The sequence below is a fragment of the Balaenoptera physalus genome (genome assembly GCF_965194825.1).
Source record: "Balaenoptera physalus genome assembly, chromosome: 15".
NCBI classification, from domain to species: Eukaryota; Metazoa; Chordata; class Mammalia; order Artiodactyla; family Balaenopteridae; genus Balaenoptera; species Balaenoptera physalus.
The window spans coordinates 93142595-93164032 of NC_138894.1; positions in this window are offsets into that span (position 1 = coordinate 93142595).

Below are 21438 nucleotides of genomic sequence, written 5' to 3' on the forward strand. Positions count from 1 at the left end.
GTGCAGTTTCTCGACAGGAGCTGGTACTGCTCATCCTACATCTATGAGATGGGCAGACTTCCATCAAGCACTGCCATTGTTGCACCAGGCCTTGGGTATCCCAGGGAACATTCAAGTCCCTGTGTCCTATGCCAGGAATTGGCAACAATCTCTATGAAAAATTACAGGCAGATGCAACTGCACAATGAGGGAGAATGTATTTCTCTCTACCAAAAAAGTAATTCATGTAACCAACTAACTCCTGATGGGCCTAGTCTACCAGAGTCCTACACTGAAAAAACATATCTGAATTCTAACTTACGTACAAACTTAAGACCCCAGTTACAGTTAAATAACCTCTGATATATCTGCAAAATAGACTATTAAGAAACCATGAATAAATATTCATGAAAATCTAATACCGTGATATACCCATAAAATGAGTTTAAGTTAAAAAGTAAGAATGTATTTTGTTCTGCATAAACACATACACGGACACACACACACACACATGTAACCAAAATATGAACACACTAATAAACACTATTTCTCATAGAAATAGTTTAATTTCCTTCTTTATATTTATATGTATTGTTACAAATTTTATTTAATGAACATTATGTTTTGAAAGAAAAAAATATTAAAACAACATTTGGCATCTTTTCTCTTTGTTTTTTCCTTCCTTCCCTAAAAGATTGCAGCTCCGTGAAGAAAGCATTCCCTAGGATTTTGGTACATGAGAGTCACTCAATGAATTCTCATTGCATTGAAATTATTTTACCAACTAAAAATGAGTATAATAATGTACTATTATTATTTTTATAAATAATGAAAACAAAAATCATTCTTTCAGTGTTCCAATCCCCTCATTAGCTCATGCATATCACTTTAGAAATTCCATTTCAAAGGTCTAGAGCTTTATTTTCAATGATAAAGAGACAATACATTGTTTTATTTGGTGCTAGAAATTTTTCAGATATCTATTATTGTTCTAAGAGTTTCAACATGTTTCCATTATATCTTCAGTTGATATGAAGATGCCTTTGCCGTATATCAACTTCGAAATTAATGCTACCAGGTGACCTTGGAAGAAGAGTTCAAAGCTCATCTCTAAATCTATGCTTAGTAGTGAATGCATCAAGTTCTTTCTAAAAGCTCATATTTATTTGAGGGTCATGACTGGAAGACATAGGGGAGGCCATGGGCTTACAGGGTCTACTCTTCTACCTCTGAAAGCCTTTGTCACTATGATCAATGAATGAGAAACCTAAATTATTTTAAAAATGAAAAACGACACATAAAGTCTATAACAAGATGCCCTTCGTACTCTTCAGCCAATTATGCTGCACGGTGTAATCAGTTAATTAAACATTTCTGAAATGAATTTTTTTTAGCATGTGCAATATGTGGAGTGAATCTTTGAATAACCAGGATCCATAAATCATCCCTTGTAATACAACTCATTGGCCTTGTTTTTACCTACCCTTTTAAAGGATTAACAAGGAACTGGCAAGAAACACAGAAATGCTGATATGGGCTTCCAGCTGGGGTTGATTACAGGCTACAGTCTAATACCATAATGTTTTGTGGGAGTACAGTTTAACTAGCAATGGCTCACCTACTGTCTCCAGAGACTTACCAGTGAAAAACTATTTAACATCATTTTGCTCTTAGTCTTTGAACACAGACATTCTCAAATTACTTTTCCTAGCAAGCTGCTATCCTCTGCGACATTGCTAAGTGTACATTGGCACTGAATTAAAAAATACTACGTAACTCTTTTTAAACACTTTTATTCATTCACTCATTCACAAACATTTTTTGAGCACTTATGGATGGCAAGGATATGTTGACCTATGAGGATAAAAAGGAAAAAAAAAGTCTACCTCTGCGTTCAAAGAACCTGCAGTCTGGAGGGAAGACATGTACAATAAGTATAGTGTAAAAAGTATGTTAAAATAAGACTCAGATTGAGAGCCCTTGAGGCTGAGAACAAAAGGAATCAAGACTACTCAGTATCTGAAGCAAGAAATCATTGATGAAGGATTTTAAAGGTGGATATTAAAAATTGTTTTTTTTCATTAACTATTACATTAGCTCTGATAGGAATAATATTAAAAAGAACCAATTTTTACCTAAAAGTGTATTTTTTTCTTAAATCTGAAAATGACTTCTAATTGACAAAAAGGGTCAGAAGAAAATCCATGATATATGCCAGAGACTGCACTTAAGAATTGGGGGGGAAAAATGACAGTGAGTTTATAAAGTAAAGGAAAGGACAGGAAATGGTAAAGTGTCCTTCTCTGCACCCTGGAGAATCCAGTTAACACTCTCTGGCCACTCACTGTTCCTCCAGTTTCCAGAGTGTCGGCTTTGTTCCTCAGAACAAAGCGTTCTACAGCAACACTACCTAGAACTTCATCACTCAAGATACCTTAGTTGCTATGCAGAGATTCTTTTGGAGAATCTAGGGCTGCAAATATAATGAGAAACAAAAAGTCAGTTAGCAACCAAATGCCTTTAGCAAAGCTGAATGAACAACACCTCTGCCCTCTAAACTGGCTCAATGTCTAAGAGCTGCATTTACCGCGAAAGGCTTCTTGTATCAGAGTATATTCTTTGTGCTAAATATATCTATGTTAATTTGCAATGCAGCCACCTTCACAATTGAAATGCAAAATGTTCCAAAAGAACATATGTCCAGCACCTTCTTTAGCTTTCGCTTAAGAAATAGTTTGTGTTTTCCTTTTTCTATTCTTTTCTTTTTCCCTCTTTTCATTTCTCTTGTCTTTTCTCTTTAATCAAGACAGCAAATGCCTACTCTCTGCTGTAGGACAGCCATGTTTTCCTGAGCCCCAGAACCACAAATCCACTTATGGAACACAGTACAGGACACACCAAATTAAGGACCTAATGATCGCCACTCTTAAGAGATAAGCAACTTTTTGAGATAAAGAATTAAAGATGACTAATGAGAAAAGGTTGTTAAATTTGTAAATGAGATGAATGGACTGAAAAAGGAGAGATTAATATTCATCTGTAGCTTTCTGGAAAGCCTTCAGAAAATTATAAGGAAATCTACTTCAGGAGAGTTGTGGGTTTTCTGTATGACAGCAAGCAGGGAGAAAATGGGGAGGGAAGACTAGAAAGGGAAGTCTGGTTAGAGAGGCTGGGCTGGCAAAGGGCCAGGAACCAGAGGACACTGGCTCGTCTATATAGGAATTGTTTTAGGTTGAATTATGTTCCTTCAAAGTTCATATGTTGGTGTCCTATTTCCTGTACCTCAGAATTTGACCTTATTTAGGGACAGGATTGTTGCAGATGTAATTAATTAAGATGAGGTCATACTGGACTAGGGTGGACCTATAATCCAATATGACTGGTGTCCTTATAAAAAGGGGAAATTTGGACATGGACAAGCACACAGGGAGAAGGCCATGTAAAGATGAAGGCAGAGATTGGGCGATGCTTCTACAAGCCAAGGAAACCAGAGATTGTCAGCAAACCATCAAAGCTAGGACAGAGGAATGGAACAGATTCTCCCTCACAGCCTCAGAAGGACCACGCCCCCCATCTCTGGTCTCCAGAACTGTGAGAAGGTAAATTTCCATTTTGAAGCCAACCAGTCTATGGTACTTTGTTACAGCAGCCTAGCAAATTTGTACAGGTATGTAGGGGCACAGCCTCACCTGTAATACATAGTTTCCGTTTGGGGACTGTTGTTAGAAAGAGCCCTCCCTAGAATCATCCACGCTGGATGACAATTTCCTTTGCTTGAAGTCACACTTTTGCAGAAGTTGGGAGGAATGACACATTCCAGAATAGTCTTTAAATATGTAATATATGTTATTAGAGTGCCAATAAAGTCTAACCCAGAAGTCTCTACACCTCATTAACGGGCCCTCAAAGAGAGCATTAATTAAATCCTGGAAACTACAGGGTTTTGAACAGTTGGAATTTATATTTTAAAAATAGGCAACTCTGTTTCCTCCCAGCTCTAAAATCTATAATTCTGGTTGTGACACACTTATCACCCACCAGTTCTTATGTTCATTTGGATCTTTCCAGATTTCTTAGAAAGTGCCAAGAAAACATTCACATTCTGGCATACATACCAAACTGGACATGGGCATGAGAGTTTTAATAAAATAAAAGAAGCACATGGTTCCCACATATCTATCAGATCCTGCCACCTCCTACTGTTTGAGAAGAAAGGGACATTACTTTTCAAAATTGTTAATTAAAAAAAGTGTTTTCTAAATTTTGGTTCATAAAATTTGTGAGATTTTGTTTTAAGAGGTGATACAGAAATTTTGTGGTCCTAATAGGCTACAAGGTTTAAAAGAAGTAGGGCCTCAAGAAATCTTGTGGCTCTATAGCCAGCATTTACTAGCTACCAAGGCAATATTTTGTGCCCACTCCCTGTAATAACCACAATTTCAGTGCAGTTACTGCTCATCTCTCCTCTCATCCACGTTCCTGCCTTGTTACCCTCTGCAGGAGAGAAACTAGAAAGTTTGTCAACCTGAAACAAAATCTGTATTAGGAAACATGAATAAAGTCAGATATGTCATCAAAAATATTGACCTTAAACTTAATTTTAAGGGTCATTTCTGTTTTTTAAAATTGTTATTTAATTATTTTCCATATTTTTCAAATCCCAGGCAACTTGCTATTTCATGACTTTCTCTAAATATTATCTTCCCACTGCAGAATAAACATGATACTTAATAAGAATGTTAATAAATAATACATGCCAAATGAATGACTTTTAGACAAATTATACGTCCTCTCTGAGCTCCATTTTCTTCATATGCAGGTGAGAATATTAATACCCACCTTAAGGCATTTCTGCAATGACTTAGTGATGTGCAGCTCTGATAGGGATTCTCCATTGTGAGCAGACTGATTTAAACAGAAAAAGGTATTTATTTAAACAAGACAATGGATGAGTTCTTAGTAAAATTACTAGCAGGCTAAAGAAACATGATGAGAAAAAAGGTGGTATTGAGGGAGGCCAGGCAGTCAGAATCATAGTAAAAATCACTCTTCAAAATGAGATAGATGAGGTCTTCCTGGGCAGAGCTGCTGATGGCAGACAATGACTGCTATTGCTGAAGTTATTGCTTCCATCCACTTATGCACCTAATGTTGCTGTTGCCACTGCTGATGCCATTGCTGCCAGGTTGAAACCTTCCCTCTGTTTGCTTCTCTGTATTGCTATGTCTTGATTCAAATTCCTGGTTGGCTGTGTCTGATTGGCTAAGTCTGATCACATGCTCCTACCATTGCAACAAGGAAGTCTGGGAAATTGAGTATCTGACATTCTTATTTACTATAGAGAGAGGCAAACTCCACCTCCCAAAAAGATTGATGTGGTAGAGAATTTTGTAAGTTAGAAAGTAATTAAGAAACAAATCAACAAACAAAAGAACTTGACTATGTTCACAAGCGTCTATCACTTTCTGTCATATAACATGTAGATATATTAGTTAAATATGTGATTATAAAGAATACAAGAAGAGAAGAGAAATAATTCCCAGGTGGGAAAAATCAGGTACAGTTTATTTGGAAATCTGGGTTTGTGTTGAAATTGAGAGTAGGTAACATTTGCCCATGCAGAATGGGAGGAGTCTGCATCGTTAAGATGAAGACAAACTGTATGGAAAATAGTTTGACTTTTTAAAATATCAATGTATATACTGAAAAGGAGCAAAATCATTTCTCTGAAACAGGCTACTCAGGAGGTAACTGAAAAAAATGAAAATTGAGTCTGGAAAGATAATCTGTAGCCTAGTTGTAGGATATCTTTAATTTTACATTAAGGACTAAGGGAATTTTCAAGGATTTTAATTTGGAGATGGAATGGTAAGAACATTTATTTAAAAAATATAGAGCACATCCTGAGAAAGATCAGGAGACTCTTTAATGACTTATGTGTGATTTGAGGAAAAGGGGGAGCAGGGGAGACATTTAAACAACTGAGCTTTGAAAATGACTTTATAGCAAGACCCAAAAGATTCAAGGTCAAAAGTAATTTGTTACTTAAGGGTGTCAATCTGATTGAAAGTATTTGAAAGTTTTCTTTAGTTGGTTTCTGCTTTTCACAACAAAAACTATCAGAATATCTTTATTGTGATTTTATCTCTTTTTGGCTATGGGATACAGATTATAGATTACAGGCAGGTTGCACTGTATATCAGTATTTCTTTTATATTAGTTCTGTATCTCGATGAAAACATAAATATATTTAGAATGGTAACTTGTGTCAACCCTGGAACTTAAAATCCATCAACCGATGAATGGATAAACAAATTGTGCATTGTCTGTAAAATGGAATACTATTTAACAATAAAATGGAACAAAACCACATGTATGAATTGCAAAAATAAATGCTGAGAGAAAGGTACCAGAAGCTTAAAGCTATATATTATATGATTCCATTCAAATTACTTCCTGTCAAAGGCAAATCCTGAGCAATTTAGTCTTTTTCTGGTTTTAGTATCAGAGTAATCATATCCACATAATATTTTTTAGAATCTGTTCCCTTCTCTTAGAGATTCTGGAAGAGTTTGTGTAGAACTGATATTATTGCTTCCTTAAATAGTAGGTAGGATTTTCCAGGGAAGCCATTCAGTTCTGGAGATTTCTTTGTAGGAAAGTTTTGTAATAATATTAGTTCAAATTCTTATTAGATGTAAGATTCCTTAGGTTTCCTAATTATTTGAGAGTGAGCTTTGATAGTTTGTGTCTTCAAGGAATTTGTCTGTTAAATCTAAGTTCTTAAAGTTTTTCCCTTATCCTTTAACATCTGTAGGATCTGTAGTTCTGTTCATTCTTTCATTCCTGATACTACTAGATTGTGCATTCTCTTTCATTTTTCTTTATCAGTTGATGAGTGGTTCACAATTTGATTAATATTTTAAAATAAGCAGCTTTTGTTGTTATTGATTTTTCTGTTGTCCTTGCTCTTTTCCATCTCATTGATTTCTGCTTTTACCTTTATTATATTCTTTCTTTAGTGTGATTTGGGTTTAATTTTTTCTTGTTTTTCTAATTTTTAATGTGGAAGATAACATATTTGAAACCTTTCTTCTGTATTATGTGAGCATTTTAATGCTATATTTTTTTCCTCAAAGTGCTGCATTAGCTGCATCTTAAGCATATAATTTTTAGTAAAAATATCAAAACTTGATATGCTATATGAATCTGGCTTTTATAACTTCATGTTTATTTCAATTTGAGATTTCAAAGGAGCTAGATGTATGTTTACATAACTGTTTTGGCAAATTTCATTCTCCAAAGATATTTGCAACTATTATCCCCTTCCTGTTTGCTCTTCTACAATGTGACATTGACTTTGCCCATTAATAGATGGATTCAAATTCCCCTCCTCAAGAATATGGATGATGAGTAATTGTTTGACCAACAAAATATTATAGAAATTACTTTTTATGACTCTTAGATGAGTTATAAAATGAGATGCAACTTCTGTCTTATTTACCTAAACACTTGTATTTGGAGCCCTGTGATACTATGTACAAAATCCAACTACCTTGAATCTGCCATGCTGTGAGAATTAAAAAATCATAGTGAGGTCACATGTAGGCATTCAATCTTTGGATCTTTCTAGTTCAGGAGACATTTATATGGCTGAATAAGCCTTCAGATGATTCCACCTTCCAAGTCATCACTGGAATTTGAATTTTTTCCAAGTGAAGACCAGACATTGTGGTCTTCATTGTGAAATCATTACTCCTGTGCTTAACCCTGAAACACAGAATCTGGGAACATGGTAAAATTATTTGAAGCTTCTAAATTGGTGGGGGAAGCATAATTTTTATGCATCATTAGTGGACAGAACAATTGTATGCTTGATTTTATATTTCAAAGTCAAGTAAAATAGACTACTTTTTAGAGCAGTTTTAGGTTAACAGCAAAATTGACCAGTAGAGAATTTCCATACAGTCTCTTCCACCACACATACACAGCTTCACACACTATCAACATTTGAACCGGAGCGGTACATTTGTTACAGTCAGTTACAATCAATGAAACTACATTGACATAATCACCCAAAGTCCATAGTTTACATCAGGGTTCATTCTTTGCATTGTATGTTCTATGGCTTTGGACAAATGTATAACAACATATATCCACCATTATAGTATCATATCGAGAATTTTCACTACCCTAAAAATCTTTTGCACTCTACTCATTCATCTGTCCCTCTCCTCTCCCCAGCCTTGGCAACCACTGATCTTTTTACTGTCTCTATAGTTTTGCCTTTTCCAGAATGTCATATAGTGGGAATCATACAGTATGTGACCTCTTCAGATTGACTTATTTCACTTAATAATATGCATTTAAGATTCCTCCATGTCTTTTTATGGCTTGATAGATCATTTTTTAATGCTAAATAATATTCCATTGTCTGAATATACCAGAATTTATTAATCCATTCACCTACTGAAGGACATAATGGTTGCTACCAAGTTTTGGCAATTATGAATAAAGCTGCTATAAATATTCATTGCAGATTTTTATGTGGACATAAGTTTTCAACTCAGTTGGATAAATACCAAGGAGCCAAATTGCTGGATCACATGGTAGGAGTATGTGTAGCTTTGTAAGAAACTGCCAAGAAGTCTTCAGAGGCTGTACCATTTTGTATTCCCTCCAGCAATGAATAAGAGCTCTTCTTGCCCAATATTGTCACTATTCTAAGTTTCGGCCATTTTAATAGGTGTGTAGAGATATCTCATTGTTGCTTTAATTTGCATTTTCCTGGTGACATATGATGTGGAACATTTTTTCATATGCCTATTTGCCACCTGTATATCTTCTTTGGTGAGGTGTCTCTTAAGGTCTTTTGCCCATTTTTTAATTGGGTTCCTTGTTTTCTTATTGTTGAGTTTTAAGAGTTCTTTGTATGTTTTACATAAGAGTCCTTTATCAGATTTGTCTTTTGCAAGTACATTCTCCCTGTCTGTGGCTTGTATTTTCATTCTCTCAACAATGTCTTTCACAGAACAGAATTTTTTATTTTTAAAAAAGTCCCTCTTATTAATTTTTCTTTCATGGATCATGTCTTTGGCATTATTGGCATACCCAAGGTCATCTAGATTCTCTCTTATGTTATTTTCTAGGAGTTTTATAGTTTTGTTTCACATTCAGTCTATAATCTATTTTGTGTCAAAGTCAATTTGTGAAAATAATTTACCAATACACAGTCAAGATGATATTTTCCTAAGGACTCCAAATTTATGGACTCTCGTAAAGTAAACAGGAAATTCCATTTAGTTGTACTGAGCTGAGTAACTAGTGTTGATACACATACCAGTTAGCCCTGGGTAACTCTGAACATACAGATAAAAGCATTTTCATTCAATCATTCTTCTATACAACATTGATTCAGAAATATTTACTAAACTGTCTCCTTGTGTAAGGCTCTTTTCCAGGCACTGAGGATATAGCAGTCAACTAAACAAATGCATATTTTTATCTTCATGGAACTTATATGCTAGTTGCAGAAGGCGTAAAATAGACAAAATAAAAAAGGAAACTATAATGTATATTAGCTGTAAGATACATAAGTGGTAAGTGCTGTAGAGATACATAATAGGAATTTTGGGTGGAATTGCAATTTTGAATGTGGCCGTAGAAAGGTCATGGATAAGATGGCATTTTGAGGAAAGATCTGACAGAGATAAGGAAGAAATCATACAGATATCTGGAAGAAGAGGAAGGGAGAATGTAGGCACAAATTAAACCAGAGGTAATGGGTTGAGAAGATCATGTAGGACTTTGTAGGCTTTTAGTCTGAATGAAATGGAAAGTCACAGAGAATAAACTAAAGTAAAGTAAGTATGGATGTTATAGAAATAAGATGAGTGGATTTCATAAATGTTCCTGTATTTCCTCATAGTTGGACTCAGGCTGGATTATACCACCAGCTCTCTTAGGTCTCCAGCCTACAGATGGTAGGTCATATGATTTCTCAGACTCCACAATTGTGTGAGCCAATTCATCATAATGAATCTCTCTCTCCCTCTCTCTTGCTTTCTCTCTCTCTCATATATGTTATATGTAATATATGCAACATGTAATACTTATAATATATAAACAACCTCTCTCTCTCTCTGATGGTTCTTTTTTTCTGGAAAACCCTGACTAAAATAGAGTTAAGTATAGATATATTTCAGACATGGTGTGTGGAATAAGATGATTCTTGCTTGATTGTCTTTATTTTCTCTAGGTAGAGCCATAACCACTCTGAGTGTGTGTGTGTGTGTGTGTGTGTGTGTGTGTGTGTGTTGGAAACACTGAATGTTAAGAATTAACACTCTTTTTGGAGAATACTTGAACAAATTACCCAGGAAAATGTAATGTAAATCTGACTGCTAAACCATGAGCATGACGGGGACCCTCTTGAGACCTTTGAAAGTATGTCAATGGAGTAATTATAATGATGGACATCAGACTCTAAGGAAGTGAGGCTATAAGGGGTGGGACAAATGGTAAAAAGTTGATGAGGTCATTTATTGGAGGGGGCAGTACGCCAGAATGAAAGGACGAGGGAGCAGAGAATGAGAACAGAATTCATCAAAATGTATGTGTATGTCTCTGTGTATGTGTGTTTGTGTATGTCTCTGTATTTCTGTGTGTTATGTGTCTGTGTACGTGTGTCTGTGTATGCCTGTGTTTCTGAGTGTCTATGTGTGCATGTGTGCACATGTTTCATCCAGTAAAATCCAGCTGCTCAGGGTGCAGCCATGGAGAAGGCAGAGATTTGGACTTAATGATGTTCGGGTTAGGTGTTCAGCAGGGAAATACAATGAAAGTAGAAGGCTTAGGGCAGTTGAAGGCGTATCAGAGGAGTCACTACTATGACTACTGTAAGCTGGGTTAGGAGGGAGGTGAGGGTATGAGGATATTTACACTCGCCTCCACAGTGTATGAAAATGCTGACTCCTTGTACACTCATTAGATGGTAACAATCATTTGAGCATCACCCTGGGAGGCAGACAAGGGCACTAAATCTATGGTTTCATTTGTGTTTCCCTGTCTCCTCATGATGCTGAGCTTCCTTGGCTACTTATTAACTTTGATTCCTTGTCCTATCAAATGCCTTTCATACTGTCTCAACATTTTCCCAATGACACCTGTGTCTTTTAGAATTAATTTTAGGTGTTTACATATATTAGGGGCATTAATTCTTTGTCACCTATGTTACAAATGTTTTCTCTACAGAGTATCCTTTGACTATGTTTTGGTTATGTTTTGATTTATAGAAGTTTTATGTTTAAATATTAAATTGCCTTTATTTGTTCAATAACTTTTGTTTTCCCTATTGTGTTTAGAAAGACTTCTCCCACAAATGCTTTAAAATAATCACATATATTACTTTTAATACTTGCATTTTTGAATATTTTAATTTTTAATTTTGTAGTTTATTTATATATGGTATAAAATAGGGATAAAACTTATTTTTCCTATTTTATTTAACATTTAACCTATTTTCTCAACATCATTTATAGAAAAGCCTTGTTGTTTTCTCATTTATTTGCAATATCTAAGTACTCTAGGTTAAACTCAATGCATTCTTAGATATCTTTATCAATCTTCTGTTCTTCTAGAATAGTCATATTTTGTTATAAGAGTAGCTTCTTAGAATATGTTAATATCTGATAGGACAAGTCCATCTCAATTATGTATATATTTCACATTGTTCTTGACAACCCTCACACATTTATTCTTCCATCTAAATTTTATATTAATTTTTCTAGTTCCCAAATATACCCTTGTTAAGATTATGATTGAAATTTTATTAGATTAAATTATTTGTTTTGGAGAATTGGCATTTTAATTAGAAGTAAGGCCTGTCATTCTTAAGCCTTCTTTATATTTCTCAATAAAATATAGTTTATTTCAAAATAAATAAATATAGTTTATTTCAAAATATTCAAAATATTTATCATTGCATTTAATATTATGTACTTTGTAGTACATAATCTTGAATAACTGGTGTTCTTGTATTTTTCTTGATTTTAGTGGGGCTTCTTTGAACAATTCTCCATTTAATATCATATTTGTTGTTGGTTTTTAATAAATACTCTTGCTACAGGCTTTTTTCCCCTCTTTTTAAATTAGACGTTTCATTAAAAAAATCAAAAACAAAGAAAAATAGTGTTTGCTATTACTTTTATTGCCCTGGCCATTTGGTTTATTTTCCCCTTCTTGAGCATCATAGGTTGATAGTGTCTTCATCTACACCTCCTTTAATGCAGGTGCTTGGCCATGGTGTGAACTGTCCTGAGAGCTGCTCCTTGAGACCATCTGGCTCTGCTGCTGACACACTTATCCCTCCCCACAGACCTGGAGAACCTTCCATCAAACAAGACTCTTTGTTGGAATCTTCCATTTTCCACAAAAAGAACGAGTTGTTTTCTCTCAGCTTGGTAGAGCATATTGATATTCTTTCAGTCAATAACACAAAATGCCTGCCCTTCTGGTTCTCCCAAGTGACAGCCATTTAAGGAGTCTGGCATGCTATTCTTGTCATAAGCCCATCTGAGGCAACTGGTGTCCCAAAGGCATAATCTAAGAATCATGTTGACTCTTCACTTTTCAAGATTCTCTAGGCTTTCTTTGTAACTTGTCAGATGAGAAAAACAGCTGCTCTCCAGAGGCAGACATCTTTAGCTCCCTCTACACCTTCATCCCAACATGTAGCACCTCCAGCATCAGCACCAGAATTTTCTTTACAGGGTTATTATGTCCTGCCCACTCTCCACTGGCTCTCACTGGAGGCCATTAAGAAACAAACCCATGATAAAAAGGAACGAAATTGGGTCATTTGTAGAGACGTGGATGGATCTAGAGACTGTCATACAGAGTGAAGTAAGTCAGAAAGAGAAAAACAAATATCGTATATTAACGCATATATGTGGAATCTAGAAAAATGGTACAGATGAACCGGTTTGCAGGGCAGAAATTGAGACACAGATGTAGAGAACAAACGTATGGACACCAAGGGGGAAAGTTGGGGGGGGGGGGTGGGATGAATTGGGAGATTTGGATTGACATATATACACTAATATGTATAAAATGGATAACTAATAAGAACCTGTTGTATAAAAAATAAATTAAATAGGGCTTCCCTGGTGGCGCAGTGGTTCAGAGTCTGCCTGCCAATGCAGGGGACACGGGTTCGAGTCCTGGTCTGGGAAGATCCCACATGCCGCGGAGCGGCTAGGCCCGTGAGCCACAGCTACTGAGCCTGCGCGTCTGGAGCCTGTGCTCCGCAACAAGAGAGGCCGCGATAGTGAGAGGCCCGTGCACCGCGATGAAGAGTGGCCCCCACTTGCCGCAACTAGAGAAAGCCCTCGCACAGAAACGAAGACCCAACATAGTAATCAATCAATAAATAAATCTTTAAAAAAATAAAAAATAAAAAAAAAAATAAATTAAATAAAATTCAAAAAAAAAAAAGAAACAGACTGTTGAAGAATGATTTGAAGATTGGTTCTATCATATTCTAAATGTCATATGCATAAAGATTTTGCATGACATATTTATCCCAGGACTTTAGGACTGGAAATGATTTCTCTCTCCTGTGAAATAGAATGCACTTTTTTATTAAATAGTGAATGTTACGTAATTCATGAGATTTGATTATTTGCCATGGTTGATAGGAAGCTCAATACTCCTTTTCTGTCTTTATCATCTTTTCTTCACCCCTTATTTTTTTGTTTTCATTCTCTTTCTCCTTCTCACGTAGTGTTGTTGCCTTTAGGAGTTTTAATCATATCTGTTCTTTTATTATAAGCTGCCTTTGTGAAAATCAGGTATAATCAAGTCAGATCATGTATAAATAAGGAATAAAAATAAGCAAAAGTAACTTCAAGATTTATAAAACTAAGGAAAGGAAACTGGTGTATTGGCTTTTTGTCACCTATAGTAATTGTGTGGGGTTCCAAAGCTTGGCATAAATCTGAAAAAAATTACAAAGTCCTTCTATTAAAAAAAAAAACAAAAACTTTTTGAAACTGCACTCCATCTCTGCCTATGTGTGGGAGGGTCACGGGTTGATATGACTCTTTAATCCAGGACTAACATAACAGAAAGTGGATTAGAGGAAGGGCTTTTTATTTACATATTTTGTTACTATGATGTGGAGAGACTCAAAACCCAAAAATAAATGTTATTTTATCTTATTGGAACCTATTTCCAAGGAAATTCCAGGTCACTCTACACAGTTTTACAAGTTTATTCTATGGGGTAAATAAATAAACAAACAAAAACCATCAAAATTTCCTTTCAAATACTTGTTACCATATTCTCTTGTGGTAAGTCCTGAGACCCCATGCTCTTGTTTCTTGGGTATTTTTTAAGCATAGGAGTCCCATTTGCCCAGAGATCTAAAATGCTCACCATCAGGGCTGAGCGATTCTTCACCTGAGCTCTCCTCTGTTTGGGTTCACTCAGGAAAGATGGAAGGAGGAAGTAGCTGTGTGACCTTAGAGCCTTGCCATGTCACAGTGTCGGTTCCAGCCTCTCAGCTCCCTCATTCTGGGCCCTGGGGGAATCACAGGTCGACCTGCCACACCTGTGCTCAGGTGGAGCTCCAGAATGCCTTAAAGGGCCTCTCACCAGTCATCCAACTTTGTGCCCCTCTCCAGGGGGCCCAGGCACTGAGGAGAGAGCATCTTATCTTGGGCTCGTCACTTTGAAACAAGAGAGCCTATGTCAAACAAATAACCCCCAGGGGTGACTACTCATACATGTCCACAATTGCTCTGAGTTTGGCAGCATTTCCAGGGTTAAGCTTGCTAGGACAATCCTGTGCCCACCAGCTTCAACCTTCCTCTGCAAAACCAGAACAAGATGTAATGGGGGTAAGATTTGTGAACTCTTTTCTCTTTTCTGAGGTACTTTTTATTCCAAGTATATTTCTTTCTCTGAGATTCACAACTCATGGAATGAGTGGCTCTCAGTAATTTAGGGGAGTGAAGGAGACAGCCTAGAACAAATGTTCATTGGAAGACAGTCTTTGTTCCCCAAAAAGGGGGAGGGGAGTTGTTCTAAATTACAAAAACTGTTTTTAATATGACAAAGACAGAGCTATGAAGTACGAGCAAAGAAAAACTTTTCCATCAAAGGGGGAAATATTAAAAGTATAGGCCATAGGTAAGAATGATAAGATTTGCCATATGTAAGACTTGGTAAGAGGAGGGAAGATTCCTCACTCCAGGGAAGAAGGTTTGTGATGCGACAGTGCATTTGCTCGGGGGTCGAAATGTACAGACCACTAGAAACAACCTCATTTTGTGGGGGAAGGAGGCCTGGATCTCTGAGGCACAAATGGAAGAAGAAAAAATGAAAACATAACAAAGAAGAATGTGCTCTATCTCCTTAAGGATGTTTCTTTTCCACGATTGCCTATTTTTCTTTTGAGCTCTTAACCTACCTTGCCCTGAAGCTGGAGAAAAGGTGTGCTCCTGAAACTCTGTTGTGCTTACCTTGTCTGTACAACAATTTGGAATGAAGACAGTCCTCACATACCTTGAGCTTTCCATTCTGCTTTTCCCTGCCCTGTGAGACGTGACCAGAACATGTTTCATAGGACACCTCTGCAATCCTGTCTTCTCATGACTTTTTTTGGTCATGTTTTTGTTAGTTTCTTTTGTTCTTGTAATTAAGCCACAGAACTAAAAATAATCCAAAAGAGTGAAAAACATTTAAGAGTTGTACTAGTTTGCTAAGGCTGCTGTAACAAAGTACACAAACTGGCTTAACTAACAGAAATTTATTACCTCACAGCTCTGGAGGCCAGAAGTCCTGGCAGGGCTTGTTCCTTCTGAGGACCACAAGGGAGAGTCTGGACCATACCTCCTCCCAGCGTCCAGAGATTTGCTGACAATCCTTGGTGTTTCTTGGCTTGTAGAGCCTGATCTCTGCCTAATGTTCACATGATGTTTTTCCTATGTGTGTATCTGTGTCCAAAATGTCCTTTTTCTAAGGACATCAGTTATATTGGATTAGGGGCCCGGTATGACCTCATATTAACTAATTACATCTACAATAACCTTATTTCTTAGTAAGGTCACAATCAGAGATCATGGAGATTAGTACTTTAACAGATGAATTTTGGAGGAACACAATTCAGGTCATAACAGTTGTTTTGGCTTATTTTTAACTTTAATGTAGATTATAAGAAAATACAAGTAAAAGAAATTTTGGGTCCTGATATTAAAGAAACATTAGGAAATCTGCACAATGAAAAGAAAATTTGGCTTACAGCCTGTCTGTAAGGAACAGAAGATGAATTCATCCCTCTCCTGACCTTCCGTGGCTCACTAAAATCAGGATTGAAGCAGCAGATCCCCAGGCACCCCAAATGAGGTCCGGTGATAGGTCACTCTTTTCTGTATTTTATAATAACCTTGTTCTTATTGCTTTTATTCTTGGAGCTCCATTTTCCACATTCAACTATGAGAACATGTGAAAGAACAGGTATTTCCTCCTTCTCAGTAGCAGGAGTTTCAAAAGGGAGATTTACTTTGCATCTTTGACAGACAGATACAGTGAAATATATCTCTCAAAAAATTAAAGGGATATTCTCTTTTTTTCTGTACTCAGGACCAATAAAGAAAGCAGGGGAATCCTTATTTACATAAAAAATAATAAACTTTATTTGTGGCACAGATAATCTTATTGCCTTTCTTGATATTTCACAAAAGTTAGAGTAGAAACAGCCAGCACCAAAAATTCAAGAACATTTTCAATTTATGAAATACTGTAGCCTCTAAACAAAGGCTTCCAGGAAAAATATTAAAAGTCTGTTCATTTCCACGGTAGCTATATTCCCAAATATATGTTTTAAAAAATAAATCTCAGAAGGCAATTCTATTTTATTACCAAGCATTTCTTATGTATCCATCTGAGGAGAGGCAAGTAATATTTACTACATGGCCCTCTGCCGATGGCGAAGTTCTAAACAGAAGAGATAAACATTCCCTGCCCTGTAGAAGTGTACATTTTCTGTGTGTTCAAACTTTGATAGATAACCTCCAAGCCAGGCCTTAGACACCGACATGTGCTTGATAGAACTAAACAGTCGCTCTTATTGTGACCAAGGTCATGTTCCAGGGAATCTGTGGATCTCAAGCAATTATTAGGTCTGAAGAAAGAAGGGGAAGGGGAGCAGGGGACCAGGAGACAAAGTGATGATCCACCTCTGCGGCTTGCATCTCTGATACACCCACTTCTCTTCTCTGAGCTGACTCTTCCAAAAGAGAGACAGCAACACCCATCATGTTTAAGGCCATTCCATGTTTACAGTTGTCTGCATGGTGAGGCTGGCTCTAATTTTTAACTTGTTTTTAGCAAACCATTTCCTTATATTTTCCATAGATCGAACCACAATCCTGTTAAGAATTAGATTCAACAGTTTTCTGTTTGCTGATTCATTTTTAAGGGAAACAGACTAAGGTTATTTCTTACACTTAAGACATCATAGCTTAGGAGGAAATAGACTTTCAAAGTGACTTTTCTGTTTTATTTTTCTCTTAAATATGTGAGTGGCAGCGTTAAGTTGCTAATGAACACCATGCCTAGTTTGATTTATCTAGGGGCAAAATCCCTTAAGATGCCTCATCCTGTAAACGTCTCAGAAAGAAAAATCCGATCACAAGTCAAAGTAATGTGTCCAAGGGGTGCCGTGATTCCCCTAGATTCTCAGGTCAGCAGTGTTCTCTCCAACTCTTTCCCTTCCGTCAGCGGGAAAAACATTCTACGGGAAAAGGCTGGCAATCCTTCGATCTCAGTGTTACAAAATCGGTAGCTTTGGAAACAGTTTCCTCACTTGAGTATCACAAAAACCTTCCCAACTGACAAATCTTCCAAGTTCATCTCCAAACAGAGAGCACGAGGATGCTTGAATCAGCACTTTGCTTGGCATTTGTATGGACTTAAAAATAGGAGGATCAAGGAAAGGGGAAGCAGATTCAAAAATGCAGAACCTGATAAACACCACCGGGGGAAATTAAAGCTAGAAGGAGAGAACAATAGCTGTTTTGCTCTGGTCACCTCCTCATCACCTCAAGAGGGAAATGGAAGTGTGTTTAGGAGAATCCATCCCCGGGGGCAAACCCCCGGGACAAAGCCATGAGATTTCAAAGGGATAGTCAGTTCCAGTCAGTTTCCTGTATCAGTTCCACTTTTGTCCTGAAGGTAACATTCCTCATTTTACAGTCTACAAATAGTAGGTTCTAAATAAACATTACATGAAGGGATGGGGGAATGGACAATTTATACATGAGTTAATAATTTGAGACTATCTCTGAGGTGGATGTATAGTAATTTTACAGTAGCATAGGAAAAAATAGACATTAAATCCTCTTTAAATAAAATGCATTTGAAAGAAATTAAAGCACTAGTGAATATAAGAGAAGCTGAACTATTCTGTGGATTGCATTTGTCTTTTAATCCACTTTGTCCTCTACATGAAATGTAGTATACAGACATCTGCCAATATTTTAAAGGCTTCTGCTGGTGCCTGAATTATATTTTTAAATTAGACCCTAAAGCTGCGTTCTAATGCATTACTTTCATTTACTAAAGCATGCATACAGTCTCATTCTGCTCCCACGGCATCCTTTATTTAATCAGTCTGAGAGCAGAACAGACCATCTCCATCTCCACGTGAATCTCTGCCAGACACTGCTGACTTTCACATGTCACCTCCCTGGCAATACATGACCCCCTTGAAGGAAAAGAACATAGAGACGTAACTGAACAAAAGATGGGCGAGGGGAAGAAAAAAACTCTTTCGATAATCAGCGGAACGTATGCAAATCTTACTCTCTGCATCTGATGTGATGCACATCACAGAAATCGCCACAGTAAACTCCCTTAACCTTCCTTTGTAAAGGTCAACACAGTGATTGATAGGTTTGACACAAAACTGAAGGTCGAGGGTAAGAAAAGCAATCTATTATTTGTTACTTTTACAAAGGGAAAGGTATTATATGTGCTCTCATGGCAATAGCAGCAATGACAGCGGACGTTCCTTTTGAACCTGTTTTTTTTTTTTTTTTTTAATAGTTGGTTTGGGTCTTGGCTTTGGTGTGTAGAAGGAAGACAAATTGGACACCCAGGAAGAGATTGGAATCTCCCAGAGGGCAGAAATGCAGAGCTTTGGGAGGCAAAGCCATCACAGGGTAGTGGATTTGAACTCAGGAGGACTCTGCTGCTATCTCAGCAGATGTTAACTGTTCCTCCTCGGGCATGGATGGTGCGAATTACATGGACGGTGGGATCTGGCAGGACGGGGTTCCATCCCTGATGCAGCGGCTTGTTCACTGTGGGACGCTGGAAATGAATGGACACTCGCTGGTCCTCAGTTCCCTCATCACTAAATTCTATACAGGAGTGGAGACCACATCTCCTTCATAGGCTCTGTAAAAATCAAATGAAGTAGTGATTTAAAAACATTTGACAGGGCAGTTTTGTATTTGGTATTTGATAAATGTTAGCTCCTGACTTGGGGTGTCCTAGAGTATGCTGAAGCAGCAAACCATTCCGATTCTCTCGTTCACTACAACAGGAATTTGTCTCTTTCTTCTGCTACGCGTGCTAAGAGGGTTGGCAGGGTTTAAGGAGGTGAAGATGAGATTCCACTTTCAGAACACTCTTTAGTCATTGCAACAGAGTAAAGAAACATGAGAAGACTCCACAAAAAACTTACTATCGGGGCTTCCCTGGTGGTGCAGTGGCTGAGAATCTGCCTGCCAATGCAGGGGACACGGGTTCGAGCCCTGGTCTGGGAGATCCCACATGCCGCGGAACAACTAGGCCCGTGAGCCACAGCTACTGAGCCTGCACGTCTGGAGCCTGTGCTCCACAACAAGAGAGCCCGCGACAGTGAGAGGCCCGCGCACCGCGATGAAGAGTGGCCCCCGCTTGCCGCAACTAGAGAAAGCCCTTGCACAGAAACGAAGACCCAACACAGCCATAAATAAATAAATAAATAAATAAAAATAAAGGAATTCCTTTAAAAAAAAAAACAAACTTACTATCTCAGGCAGAAATGACACACATCAACCACTTTTGCTCACATTTTATGGGTGAGTTATAATCCTTTGACCCTGCCTAGCAGCCAGGAGGTCAGGACATGTTCTGGGGAAGACGGAATGTTTGATGATCATTCTCTCAGCCATGGATGATTTTCTCTCATGAAGAACTCCTTTCCATACTATTTATAAAAAAATTTTTAAGGTTGCCTTAAAAGCAAAAAAAGTACATTTAATAAATAATGTATGACATTTTTCATAATATGGGTATTGTCAGCACATCACCACCTACCACTTTATCATCAAATAAAGAATTTGACTAAACTGTATCACCATAATTTCAGTCAAAAGTAAAGAAATATCAGCTCCTTCCTCACCTACAATACACCTTAATTTTTAGCTACTTTGGCTGTTCAGTGGATACCAAAAATCTGACTTCCATTAGTCTTCCTGTAAACACGAAAATAGCCCTCATACCTCCTTTGCCAATTTTTGGCATTCCAAGGGTTTCAGGGAGTCAGGGCTGGAAAGCATGCCATTAACCGCATGGTGAACTCAGCTGCCTGATAAGTCTGACCCCCTTTTCTGACTTGGTCTTCACCTCAACATCTGTAAAATAAGGTATTTATACTGCATACTCTAGGGACTATTCAACCTCTAATATCAGAGCATTCTACAGTTATTTTTAATATGAATTTCTGTCTGAAACGTATAATGCTGATGGAATTTCCTCTGGCTTCCACCAAATGTGTTTGATTCCATAGGGACCCAAGAGATCCATCACCTGCTTCCTGCCAGATTAACCACTTCTGATACCTACGATGGGTCAAGCAGAGACCATTCAGATGAAATGATGTTCACAAATAACTTCAAAAACAGCGCTCAATACTACTGACAATACATACTGCTATTCTTTGCCGTTCACAAACTTGAACATTTGAAGTCATGTCTTGGCTTCTCTTTGGGACACTCTTCTGTCTCTTAAATAAAAATCCATGCCTTAAATGCTTTCTGGTTATCATAAGAGGAAATCATGCACTTTGCCCAAGGAATTCGGAGCCTACATTGAGTCAACCAACATTTCCTAAGATTTCACTGTTTCAGGCCTCCTGTTAACACAGGGATAAGGAGGTAAATAAGATAAATCTTCTCAAGGAGCACACTGTCTACTCTGAGGAAGAAGAATTGCTGAAAACAATTACTATACAGCATGAGAAATATAAAGATGGGGGAAGAAAAGAGTGATGTGTGTTCTTTGGAATCAGGAAGTTTTATGTTACCCTGGGGCATAGGTGCTGTGGTTCCTGAGCAATAGGAGTTAGGGACGATGTGATGACAATTAATTCAGCCTCATCCCATCCCCTGTAACCAATCATGTCAT